The sequence below is a fragment of the Tenrec ecaudatus genome, chromosome 7 (genome assembly GCF_050624435.1).
Source record: "Tenrec ecaudatus isolate mTenEca1 chromosome 7, mTenEca1.hap1, whole genome shotgun sequence".
In the NCBI taxonomy this organism is placed as follows: domain Eukaryota; kingdom Metazoa; phylum Chordata; class Mammalia; order Afrosoricida; family Tenrecidae; genus Tenrec; species Tenrec ecaudatus.
Genome location: NC_134536.1, coordinates 19,582,833 through 19,596,113, shown reverse-complemented (window position 1 = coordinate 19,596,113; position 13,281 = coordinate 19,582,833). Strand labels below are relative to the sequence as shown.

Sequence of the window (13,281 nt, the reverse complement as noted above, 5' to 3'; positions counted from 1 at the left end):
GCTGGGAACTGCTCTGTCGAAAGCAGGGGTTCTCAACCTGTGGATTGCGACCCCTTTGGGGGTCAAACAACCCTTTAACAGGTGTCGCCCCATTCATAACAGTAGCAGAATTATAGTTATGAATTAGCAACAAAAATAATTGTATGGTTGTGCGGGGTGGCAGCACACCACAACATGAGAAACTATTCAAGGGTGGCGGCATGAGGAAGGTTGAGAACCACTGAAGTCAAAGCTTCTGTGCTTGGCCATGACCTTGGTCTGCAGGATGAATCCTTTTAAGGACATAGTATTTTGTTTTCTTTTCTTTTTAATGCAAGTAACTTTATTATTGATAAGCTTTTATATAAATGCTTTAAACTTCAGGGCTCCTCTTAGCTTGTTGGAGGCCCAGGGGTGGTTGTGTGTGTGTGTGGAGGGGGGGTGCAAACAGGGAATGCATTCAGATGCATATGGAAAAGTTGATAGTTTGAGTACCCCAGAGTTGCCTCAGAAGAAAGGCCTGGTGCTCTACTTTCCTCCTCAGCCCCTCTCCCCACTGCCCCCCAAAACAAGAGCCATTGGGAACCCTCAAGAGTCCAGCTGTACTGTAACACACATGGAGGTGCCTGCGGTGGAATCATTTTGAAGGCAACTGATCACTCTCAGTGTGAGTTAGGGGCTTGGTGGCCCCATCTGCAGCTCGGGAATCAAAGCAGTCTGCCACACCCCTCGAGAGACCAGCCATCCAAGCCCTGGCACTGCGAACCAACAGAGGCTGCCCGTGGACAACGGAGAGGATACAATCATCCTTTTGTGCATTGATGTCCCGAGAGCCCGTGCTTTCAGAATGCAAGCAAAACAGAGTCCAAGCAGGACTTCGGCCGAAAGTGCTTTACCACTTACGCTCGGCTTCGCCACGATCTGCTCACAGCCAGGTACTCCTAGGCCAGGTCTCCACGCTCACTGTGGAGCATCAAGGTATATGCTTCTCTGGCTTTCTGTAGCGGAGAGCAGTGTCCCCCACCTCGGGGCTGAATGGAAACCCACCCGCATCCCCGTGTCGGTGGTGCATGCCATCTGGCCTCTTGGTTTGTCCGTCACTGAACGGGACAGGAGTAATTCCATCTATGCTTTCTGTCTAGACAGGATGTGGTGATAACAGTGCCAATTAAAGTCCATGTAGTCCAGCCAGGGACAAATGAAGTGGGTACAGGGCAGAAGGATATGCCATGGCTCCATCGACGTGGAGCAGCACACGGCCCGCGGCAGGGCACAGAGCCCAGATGCAGTGGATTGGTTCAACTGGACGATTAGAGCAGAGCACTCAGGGGATGCTGGGCGGTGTCCATCTGGGCTCTCCCTCTCCTAGGCCGCCTGGCTATTGGACAAGCTACTTGATAAGCCAAGCAAGTGAGAGGCCTTGGAAACCAGTGGTGGCTGGAATGTCTGACTGGTTTTCCTACCTAAATATCCTGGAGGGGAGCAAGTCACCCTTTGCTGGCATGATTCAGGAGTGTTTATCATGACTTTACCAGCTCAGGGTTACTGGGGGTTAGTGGACTCGAGGGAGAAAGGGGTGTGTCTTGGCTATTTGCCTGCACGAGCAGGTCAAAGTGAGGCTCTTTCTCAATCGTAAGCTACTGACTGGAAGCACTGGGAATGTAGTTATGTAAGAATACTGTACACACACACACACACACACACACACACACACACTCAAGGCCCCAGTCCTGCCTTTCAGTTCTGGCTAGACCGGAGCATGTGTACAGATACAGATAAGAGCTCATGATAAGTGGAATCCAGGTCAGATAACCCCTCAGGAACAGGAATGGGAGTAGTGATACCAGGAGGGTAGGGGGAAGGTGGGAGGAGGAGAAGAGGAAGGGGGAACCCATCACAATGATCAAGAAATGACCCCACCCCCAACCCCCAGGGGTATGAACAACAAAAACATGGTGAAGGTAGACAGCGGTCGGTGTAAGATATGAAAACAATAATAATTTATAATTTATTAAGGGTTCACAAGGGTGGGAGTGGGTGAGGGAGGGGAAAAAGAGGAGCTGATACTAAGGGCTCAAATAGGAAATAAATGTTTAGAAAATGGTGATGTCAACGTATGTACAAATATGCTTGATACAATTGATGTATAGATTGTTATAAGACCAGAGGATGTACACTGGTACAGATAGGAACTGGAAACACAGGAAATCCAGGGCGGATGATCTCTTCAGGACCAGTGGTGTGAGTGGCAATATTGGGAACGTAGAGGGAGAGTGGGTTGGAAAGGGAGAACGGATTACAAGGATCTACATGTGACCTCTTCCCTGGGGGACGGACAACAGAAAAGGGGGTGAAGGGAGACGTCGGACAGGGCAAGACATGACAAAATAATAATTTATAAATTATCGAGGGTTCGTGAGGGAGGGGGGAGCAGGGAGAGAGGGGAAAAATGAGGACCTGATGCCAGGGCTTAAGTGGAGAGCAAATGTTTTGAGAATGATGAGGGCAATGAATGTACAGATGTGCTTTACACAACTGATGTATGTATGGATTGCGATAAGAGTTGTATGAGTCCCTAATAAAATTATTAAAAACAAAAAGAAGTGGATGAAATGGGTCAGCAGTCGGTATGAGTCATGAAAAACATGAATCATTTATAAATAATCAAAGGGGCACAGGGGAGAGAGGGTGAAAAATGAAGAGCTGATGCCAGGGGTTCAAGTGAAAAGAAACTGGAAAAAGATGATGACAACTTATGTACAGATGTGTTTGACAAAACGGATGTATGTATGGATTGTGATAAGAGCTGCCAGAGCCCCCAATAAAATGAAATTTAAATTAAAAAATATATAAATAGAGGGTTGAGGTGACATTACCAAGTTCCAGCCCAAGTCGCTTACCGCAAAGTTGTGCACTGAGCGCATTGGAGCCAGGCCGGGCTGACCCGGAGGCTCATGTATGTGTAGCTCGCCATCTCCGCCAACATGGGTGGCGTGTGGCCCTTCTTGCTGGTCGTTCTCCATCAGGACTGAGAGTGGCCTTGGCTCAGCTGCAGGGGTCCAGGACCTAGTCCAAGGCCAGAGGAGGGTGTGAGGGCCACCCCCTCACTCCTTCCCTCCCTCTCTTCCACCCATCGCAACATACAGAGCAACTACACCGGAGTTTTCCAAACCACTTCTATTTCCTCAAAGCCTTCCTGAACCCCATGGAACAAGAAGCTACCACTGTAGCGGGCTCAGCCCAGGGGCTGCTGGCTTTCCTACCCGCCCCCCCCCCCACCAATATAAAAAAATAGATGTATAAAAAAAAATAAAAGAATACTGCCACCGACTGGTGCCTGTGTGAGGTCTCCCACTGGCTTGTCACCCCCGCGGTCTGAGTCTGCTGGAAAGAGAGAGAAGGGAGAGAAAGAGCCAAGGGCACGGAGCACCTTCACAAAGAGCAGCGCTCCGTGGAGAAGCCGGAGGAGCGGTAGAGAAGGTAGACTCCGAAGCCCAGAAAGCTCAAGGTGAAGCGGCCTGGCTGCTGACCCAGAGCAAGTCCTTCTCTGGCGCAGGACAGGCAGCCCAGCGCCCTCCGCCGAAGCTGTGCGCTGTGTGCATCCAATAAGAAGAAGAAGAAGAAGAAGAAGGTGGTGCCTGAATATTGGTTATGATTCACGTGGCTTAAGGAAATACTGAGGGGGAAATTTGTTGGTCCTTCCTTCAGGTGACTCTTACTGGTTTTATGGGATGCTGGTTCTGGGCAGGGTCCATGGGTGACTTCTTCAGCCATTCTGGATGGCCCGTGCCTCTCGGAAACAATCTGCTGTGTAAACCTGGAGCCACACGCTGCAGCACCCCTCAGGGAAGCCTGCAGAGATGACCCGCAGGACTGTGAGAGGCCATCCCGGAGATGGTCTTCGGCAAAGAGCTCTTGCTTGGTTTCTTGGATTCGGGGATTTAATCATCCCAGGGCTAGCGATTGTGTACAGAGAGAATCTGGAAGTCCTGGGTGGAGGCTGGGTGAGTCCTGAGAAAGCGCAGCTGTTCATCACGCCAGAGACCTCGTGGTGGGAGGCGCTGGTGACCGGGGCTTCAGCAGGGCCACTGTCCCTGCAGACGGCTGTGTTCCTCATCTGGGGAACACACCGATGGGGACATCTGGCTGGCCGGAGCTTGCCTCTCCTTGCCATGGCTTGGCTCTGGAGGTGGAGAAATACCCAGCATGCTTTGGAAGGGGAATGAGTGGGTAGCACAGCAGAGCGTCTTGTGTGTAAGACCGTGTCTGTAGACAGTAGCTAATCAATACATGTCGATTGCGAGCATTAATTTTAATCATGCTTATTATTTCACAGTCCAGTCACAAGACAGAAAACTGTTTGGTGATTTAACTCAAAATGCCACCATCCTAAGGTATCAGCAGTTTGAATGAATATTACTTATTTATTCAAACAATATTTATTGAGTTCCTACTCTGTGGCAAGAACCCTGTTGGCGCAGTGGATTACATGCTAGCCTACAGAGCACAAGGTCGGCAGTTCGAAACCACCAGCCTCTCCCCTCCGGAGAAAGATGAGGCTTTCTACTCTCATAAAACATGACCGTCTCTGAAACCCACAGGGACAGTTCTCTCCTGCCCCGCAGGATCCCTCTGCGTCAGAATTGACTCGATGGCCGTGAGCTTGGGTTGAGTTACTTCACGTCCACGTGGGAGACCTGGAGACCTCAGCCAGTGCTCCTCTTGCTCAGGCACCACTCATCGGTCAAGTTGTAGCAGCGTTTTCAGGCTAAGGCAGTAAGAGGAACGGTCTGGCCATCTGTTTCCAAAAATCTGCCCATGTCTCGCAGTGATCCACCCTAGGATCACAGCCACACCTGTCACCAACTTTGGGGTGCCACAGGAGTCCGAAGAGTTGGGTTCTGCTGTGCACGGGGTGGCCATGGTCTGGGGACCAACTCAATGGTAGCTAATAACAGCCCCAGGTCACAATCACAGCAGACGAGCTTCACCTTCACGCATGGTTGTCGTTGCTGCTAGGTGCTGTCTCATCGGCTCTGACTCTCGGTGACCCTCTGTCCACCCAGAATGAAACATCACCTGGTCCCGGGCCATCCTTGTGTTGTTAGGTTTGGGCCCATTGTTGCCGCCACCGTGTCACCTTCGGGCGTAGGGACTCATTTCTCAGAGTTACATTGTTCTTTCCTGTGCGGTTTTATGTCCTCCCGGCGAATGTTTTGCTGGGTAACAAGGCTTCCCGTCATGCACTTGACCGTCCCTCTGTTGTGGAATATGATGGCTCTTTGCCAATGTTTCAGTATTAGAAAACAGGTCATCATAAGCATGCGATCACCAGAGCTTCTGGTTTCTTTTCGGTAATTTGTCAGGAGGAATCCCCAGGATAAACGTTCGGAATCTTGTGCCAACATTTAGTTTAAAAAGTCTTTACCCCAGCCAACCTGGCAAAATTGTGAAGACGCTGTGTGATTGCGAGGTGCAGAAGTGAGGACTACTTCAGTCTCCCTGACCATGTAGGCACAACGTATGGCTTTCTGTCCAGACGGCTGACCCCACCCCTTACTTGGTGAATCCTTAAGCCAGTCCCTGCACCTCAACAACTGCTCATGGCCAACCAGGATGTTGGCAACGGAAGAGGTTTCAAGTATCTCTTTCATCGCTTCATTTTAGAGTTAAGGAAAAATCGAGAGCCCGGGAAGTTGCGAAGGACTTCGGATCAAAGAGCTGGTGGGAGATGTGGGCCCGAGATCCTCCAAGCAGCAGTACCCTGATTGGTTTGACTGCTATAAAATACCAAGGGGGGTAGCCCATATACTAATATTGGAATGAACGAGAAAAAATTAGCATGGCCTTTGGGCAAGCATGACCTGCACATTATTGAAGTGTTCCACATTCCTCCCCAGGGTGCCCAGGGCTTTTCGTGGGTACTCTCCTAGGGTGGCTTCGGAATTACCCAGCAGCCCTGGCAATCTAGGTGGCACTCAATGCACTTCAAAAGTAAAACGAACGTCGCCGTATCGGAAAGGCGGTGCAAGGCAAACATTCCTCCTGCCAACTCTCACTCCCCGCCATCGAGGCGAGACTGACTCACAGCGACCCCCTGTGGGTTTCCGAGACCGTGACTGCTGACAGGAGTAGAAAGTCCAGTCTTCCAACTCAGAGTGGCCCCTGAGACAGAGTGGAACCGTCGCTTTGGGTTTCTGAGACTCGAATTCTTTGTGGGGACAGGTAGCCTCATCTTTCTCCCATGGAGCGTCTGGTGGGTTCCAACCGCTGGCCTGTGGTTAGCATCTCAGTGTGTCACCCCATGCCACCAGGCTTCCTTCGAAAGGCCATTCGGGAGCATGATGTCATGTGATGCTCCGTGTGGTGACAGCAGGTGATGAGTGTGTATATATGATCATGCACCAACATCTGCACCTTCATTATCATTTGTGCCACTTTCTTATCATTGAAATGCCAACTTTAAATGGCTGGTTTAGTCATACGATTCAGTCTACCACTTAGCTGTGTAATTAAAGCCATAAGGAGCCATCTGTGGGGGTTTGAGCAGGAACGGTTATCTGGTACTTTTAAGTGTCTGGTAGAATTGATGGCAGTGGGGAGCCTGGACGAGAAGAGACTGGAATTGGGCACAAGGTAGCTTGTAAATCAAGCTTCTCATCCAGACTAGCAGTTACAATGGCACCGTGACTGACCACCAAAACCAAACCAAATTCACTGCCATCGAGTCGATGCTGACTCATAGTGACCCTTTCAGACGGGATAGAACTGCCTTGTCTTTGTTCCATAAAGCGGTGGTGGTTTTGAACTGTTGACCTTGCCACCAGGGCTCCACTGTGGCCAATCCCACCTTGAATTTGCACGCTCAACACCCATGCCAGCTCTTTGCATAATGCACAGGCTGCCTCACTCAGAGCTCCCTTGCTCGGGGTTCCCTCGCAGCCACGCCTGGTCAAGGACCTGAAGGTGTATTTGCTTGACGAGGCTCAAGTTTCCGAGTGGGAAGAGGGTGCAGAAAGAAGCAGAGTGATTCGGCAGCAGGGACATCCTGAGTCTGGGGAGGCCCACAGGGGTGCAAGTAGTTCAGGAGCACAGCTGAGAAGCAAAATGCTGGAGGAGGTTCTGATCCACTCTAAGGTGCCTGAAAGAAAGACCTGGAAATCAACTTGCCAAAAATCAGCCTCAAAACTCTCGGTAGCTCAGTGTTCCTAGGCAGTTTCCTCAGAACGTCTGTCTCTCGCCGGACTGTTTGCGGGGCTCTCAGTCTGTGTTTTGAGAAGGGTCAAGACACAGATTTCACGGGCAGGGCCCTCTTAATAAATCACAGAAAACCCTGTTCCCGCATGGGATTACCTCCCGCCACAGGTACAGGGATTTGAATCTCAATGGATATTTTGGCCAGACAAGACTCAGTCCAGGATAATTGCTTCCCTACTTCGCTGTACTTGTTTAGTGCATTAGATTGAACGGCAAATTCAGGAACCATGGATGTCCTTGTTGTTATTGTTGTTGTTAGGTGCTGTCACGCTGGTCCTGATTTATGGCGACTCGATGCACAACAGAACAAGACACCAAGCGGTCCTGCACCTGCCTTGCAATTGTTCTTATGCTTGAGCACATGGTGGCAGCCACTGTGTCCGTCCATCTGGTTAAGAGTCTACCAAGCATGATGCCCCTTACCAGGAGCCTGGGAAGAGCTCTGGTCATGTAGTGGATTCTACCTTGAGCTGCTAACCACAAGTTTGGCAATTTGCACCCACAACTTTTCCACGGGGAGGGGTAGGATGAGGCTGTCTACTCCTGGAATGTCTGGGAAACCCAAAGGGGCAGTTCTCCTCTGTCACCACGAGTTGGAATTGACGCCATAGCAGTGAGTTTGCTACTTGTTTGTTTGTTTGTTTGTTTCATGGTCAAAGCATATGAGACTGAGTGTTGCCATCCTCATGCTAAGGAGCATTCTGGTTGTACTTCCAAGACACAGCTGTGTGTCCCTTTGGCAGGGCACAGTCCCTTCCAGATGCCTCACCAGCATGTTCATCAATTACTGGAACACCTCAGAGTGACCCTGTGTGCAACAAGAAACACTGCTCAGTCCTGGCCTTCCGCGCCATTGTCACGTTGTGAGCCGCTGTGTCAATCCATCTCATCAAGGGTCTTGCTCTTGTGCTCTGACCCTCTACTTTACCAAGCAGGTGGTTCTTCTCCAGGGACTGGTCTTTCCTGGTACCGTGTCCAAATCATTTTGCTACCATCGAGTCTATTTGGACGCATGGAAACCCTTTAGGACAGAGCAGATCTGCACCTGTGGATTTCCAAGACTGTTACTGTTTAGGGGAGTAGAAAACCTCATCTTTCTCCAACAGGGCGACTGGTGGTGTTGCACTGCTGACCGTGTGAGGTTAGCAGACCAGCGCATAAGTACTACACCACCAGGGCTCCTTGTTCAAATCATCCCAGGTAATATATTGTCATTCATTTTGTATATTTATTGATAAGAGTGGATTAAACTGTGGCGCATGCTTACATGCCTGCTCTGTGCTTTTTGATTGGAAGGTCAGGGGTGACATTACATGTAAGGATGCACTGAGAGAATGCAAACAAACTCTGGATCCTTAGCTTACAAGTTCCGCCCTCTCACATGTTATCCTGCCCTCCGCACTGGACTTTACACCATGTTTCAATCCCTCTGCCTTTTCGTCTGTCCAAGAACACCTTTCCTGTGCTTCCTGGACTGGCTGGTGGGTGGTGTGGTCTTCAGGAGAGAGCTCCTCCTTTGTGAACTCAACTCGCTTATCAGGGGATGGTCCTTCTTGCTCCTCTCCTTCCTGTCTTGTTGCTGTCAGCGGTCATGTGATTGATATATGACTCATGGATGACCAATGCTCAATGGAACTGAAAGTTGCCCCGCCCTGAGCTATCCACGTGAGCGGTTGTGGATTGAACTGCTGTGGTCCGTAGGGTTTTCAGTGACTGATTTTTGGAAGTAAGTCAGCCCTTGGTCCCTCATCTGTCTTTGTCCGGAAGCCCCGCTGAGTCCTGCTCACCATTATAGCAACACACACCCCTCTGCTGGCGGAGGGGTGGTGGCTGGGCATGCGTCATACTGGCTAGGCATCAAATCCAACTTCCCACATGGGAAGTCAGCCACAGACACATCAGTGCCCTCTCCTTCCTCAGACAGATCTGTATTGCACATGAACACCTGTTATTGACCTGTCCTGCTCCCAGGCCCACGCAGAGGCTTCTGTAAACAGGCTTATCTATGGCTGATACCCAATACTGTGTCTGAGACATAGTAGACACTCAATAAATATTTGTTTCATGGATGAACCATGAACGCAATGAAACCTCCTTAATTTGAATCAGTAGAAGACTAGCCAGAAGTACAGGATATTATCTATGGATGCAAACACTAGTCTTAAATTAAGTGACCTAATTAGAAGAGGCCTAAAAGCATTATTCTAGTGTACTTTTAACCAGCTTTGAAAGATTTTTTACATTAGTTAACACTTGCCTATCTCTCCAATTCAAGTTTCAAGCTTCATGCTTTTAATTCAATGTTCTTTTTTTCTATCTCAGGATTCAAAAGTAGATCCTGCTATCAAGTCAAAAATGACTCATGGTGACTCTCTAAGGCAGAGGATAACTGGCCTGTGAGTTTCCAAGATTCTGACCATGTACAGGAGTAGAAAAGCCTGTCTTTTGCTGCAGAGCGGCTGGTGGTTTTGAACTGCCAACCCTGCAGATTGCAGCCCAATGCATAACCGCTGTGCTACCAGGGCTCCTCAAATTGTGACTAACTAGTATACATTGCAGTAGATGGATTCATGGTTTTGCCAGTGAGTGAGTGGCTTTGTTTCTCTGCTCTCTCTTAAATACTATCTGAGCATCTCTATGATGTCTCCAACACAGGGGGACATGCTAGCAGGGGACAGGCATGCTCCTTAGGAGCATCTAACTGGAAAGGCAGATGATGGGCACGTCATTGGTGCCTATAGAGATGTGTGTGTATTGAATTTTGCATTTCGGTCATTATTATTACTGGAAGAAATCCCATCATCATAATAAAAGGTTTTATTACTGCTTTATCTCTAAGGAGTAGCCCTGTTTTAGAGACGCTCCATTCCCTATGCCATTGTTGAAGTGTTCTCCTTCCCCAAAATGAATATTTGTCTCCCCCCCCCACCACACCCCACACCCTTTTCATGTGTATTCCATTTAGATCAGGAAATTGACTTTTCAACCCAGAAGACTTGGGCCAGATGTTTGTTCATAGGCCGAAAGATGGGCTTCCTGCCCCAATAGGTGACCTCTGCGAGCCAAATCGGTTTGTTCTTAATGGAAGGACTGTCCAGTGACCTCATTTCTAGAACAAGGCTTCTTTGTAAGTGCCTTTTTTGGCAGTTGGAGTCAGCATCATCTGATTTTTGAGACCATTCATTGGATAAAGGGTAGGCAACACCAATTTCTGGATCATGGGGTTGGGGGTGGGGAGGTTGTAAGGGAATGTTCCTAGGTGATCCATTTATCCATTTCATCTCTTTTAAGCACATTGGTGCTCGCTGAAGGGGGAGAGGGCGCAGGCAGCCAGTGCCTGCTTGCTCAACTGAACATGCCTTGGAGAATTCAGACAGACCCCTCTCAGCACTGTCACGCGCCTCCCTGCACAGGGAACTGCCTCACAAGAGCCTGACCATGGCACTATTTAAAGAAGTAGCCGTGACCCCGGTGTGCTGCCACGCCGCGTGCCTGTGAGGAGCTCATTGAGACATTCCTGGGGCAGCCTGCTCTTTTGATGAATCTTTACCAAGTTCAGTTATTTATATATTCTATTGTGTGAGGCAGCTCCAAGAAAGAGCAGGGGGGGGGGAGCCAATGGAGAGAAGTGAGCCTTTGTGCATGTGCGTGTGTGAGTGTGTCTGTATGCACAGGCCACAGGAAAGGCCATCTCAAGGAATGCCCCATGAAGCGGAAATGGCCCTGCCTGCATGGGGGCAGGGGGCCAGGGGTAGGGGAGCCTAAGGCTCTCTATGTGAAAAACAGCGGAGTTAGATCGCAGGACAAGGAAGATAATGTTTCTGAGATTCTAAACTGAAAGAATTTGACAGTCGAAGAGCCTTTTGAAAGATTGTATTGTTTCCATTTTTTTTGAATCCCCCTTTTGTCTTCACTATTTTTGGGAACAGAAATGGGAGTGTCTCTTTTTCATAGCCCTTAGTGGGCTTTGACTACCATAAAAATCTCCTTGCTTGGTATCCAAACTGGTGCTTCTTCTGTGAGAGCGGTGGAGTCAAGACAAAGGATCCCTACACTGCTGTTTCCCCTAGTCAATACTTGGTCTACTGAGAAAGACAGATGAACCAGCCAAACCCATCCAAAGCAATTCTGAATCACAGCGACCCCGTAAAGTTGCTTTCGTAAAGATGACCAAACTCCAGACTCACTGCCATTGAGTCAATTCGACTCACAGCAGCACTGTGAGATAGGGTAGAACTGGCCCTGTGCGTTCCTGAGACTGGACATCTTAAGCCTCATCTTTCTCTCTTGGAGTTGCTGGTGGTGTCAAACTGCCGACCTTGCAGTTAGCGGCCCGTTGTGTAGCGCACTAGACCACCAGGGCTCCCCGACCAAAGGTGACAGCCCTGGAAACCCTACCAAGCAGTTCTGCTCCGCCCTACAGTGTGGTTATATGTCAAATTGACTGGACAGCTGTAGGTTTTATTGGTGCTGATTTACTGATTTTAAAAAGATAAAGCAAAAAGCAGGGGGTAAGGATTATCACACCTTCCTCTGTTTTAATGAAACAGCATATCTTTTCTCGGAAAGTTATACTGACATCAGTACCTTTTATTTTGAAGTTATACGAGAGCCAATAATCCTAAAATAATTGTTGCTGTTATTGTTCATGCTGCAGAGCCTTTGCACTCTGGAGAAGATTGTAATGCGCTCCTGCTTTCTTGGCTTGGTCATGTGAGAATCTGTGACCTCTGTACACAGCATTGCGGCACCTCAAAATAGCCAACCAAGTTTTAAGCGGAACTTTTCAATTTAATGGAGGCAGGGAAGGTGGGGTGGAGAGAACTTGCCACCACTGTATTGAGGGACGGGACAGCGAAGTAGGCGATTTCGTTGTGTACAGTTTATCAAAGGGACAGGATGGGTGAAGCAGTTTGGTTGTTGAGTGATGCTCCCCAGCTTTGCTTTTAAACATCTCCGTGCATAATGTAGGCGTTGTCTCTATAAGGAGCTGGGGTGGTGTAGTGGCTATGTGTGTGACTGCTACCTGCAAGGTCAACAGTTCAAAACTACCAGCTCTTCCTCAGAAGAAAAAAGAGGCTTTCTATTCCTGTAAAGAGTTATAATGTCTCAAAAACCCACAGGGAAAATTCTACTTCTATAGGTTTACTAAGAGTCAGAATTGACTTGATGGCAGTGAGCTTTTTGGAAGCATAATCTCTGGTCTCTTATTAATATGTCCTTTTAAAAAATCCCTTACACACTCCTTCGTGAAAAGGGTAAATAATAGTATATGAGTCAAAGGAGTACAGGTCAGCAGTTCAAAACCACCAGCTGCATCGCAGGAGAAAGATGAGGCTTTCAACTTCAGTAAAGAGTGACCGTGTCAGAAACCCACAGGGGCAGTTCTACCCTGTCCTACCAGGAGCCGGTTCAAGTCCAAACGCATCCTCTTCCCCACACGTCCTTTCCTTGTTCCTCTTCCAGGCCTGGCTGCTCTCCCCAAGAAGGCTGGTACTCAATGCACTTAAAAGCAAACAAACCAAGTGGAGAGCAAATGTTTTGAGAATGATGAGGGCAATGAATGTACAAATGTGCTTTACACAATTGATGTATGTATGGCTTGTGATAAGAGTTGCATGAACCCCTAATAAAATGATTTTTAAAAAAAAAAACGAACTTGCTGCCATCGAGTTGATGCCCCCTCCTAGCGGCCCTATAGGACCAAGGAGCCACGGCCCCTGTGGGTTTCCAAGCCTGTAACAACACAGGAGTCGAAAGCCCCGTCTTCCTCCCTCTGTGCTGCTGGTGATTTGAAACTGGCAGACCGTTCAGGTTCTAGCCCAATGTGTCACCGGTACACCACCAGAGCTCCTCAACTTACCTTAGAAGGTGACCCTGGGGATGCACGTGCTGCTGGTCAGCTGCTCCTCAGGAGGGAGGTGAGACAGTCTGCTTCCTTCAAGATGCACAGGCTCCGGCACCCTAAGGGAGCAGCTGTCTTCTGCTCTGCGGGACCAGGTCACTCACTGGGAGCCAGAATCCCAATGCTGGCAGGACATTTCG

At 49.0% G+C, this 13,281-nt stretch overlaps 1 protein-coding gene and 1 pseudogene across 4 annotated transcripts in view; both read left to right on the top strand.

Annotated features, from left to right (window-relative positions):
- Positions 1-13,281, top strand: part of SASH1 (SAM and SH3 domain containing 1) — a 373,743-nt gene that overhangs the window by 149,336 nt on the left and 211,126 nt on the right. The window lies entirely within an intron of this gene.
- On the top strand, positions 5,776-5,873 carry LOC142453958 (U6 spliceosomal RNA; annotated as a pseudogene).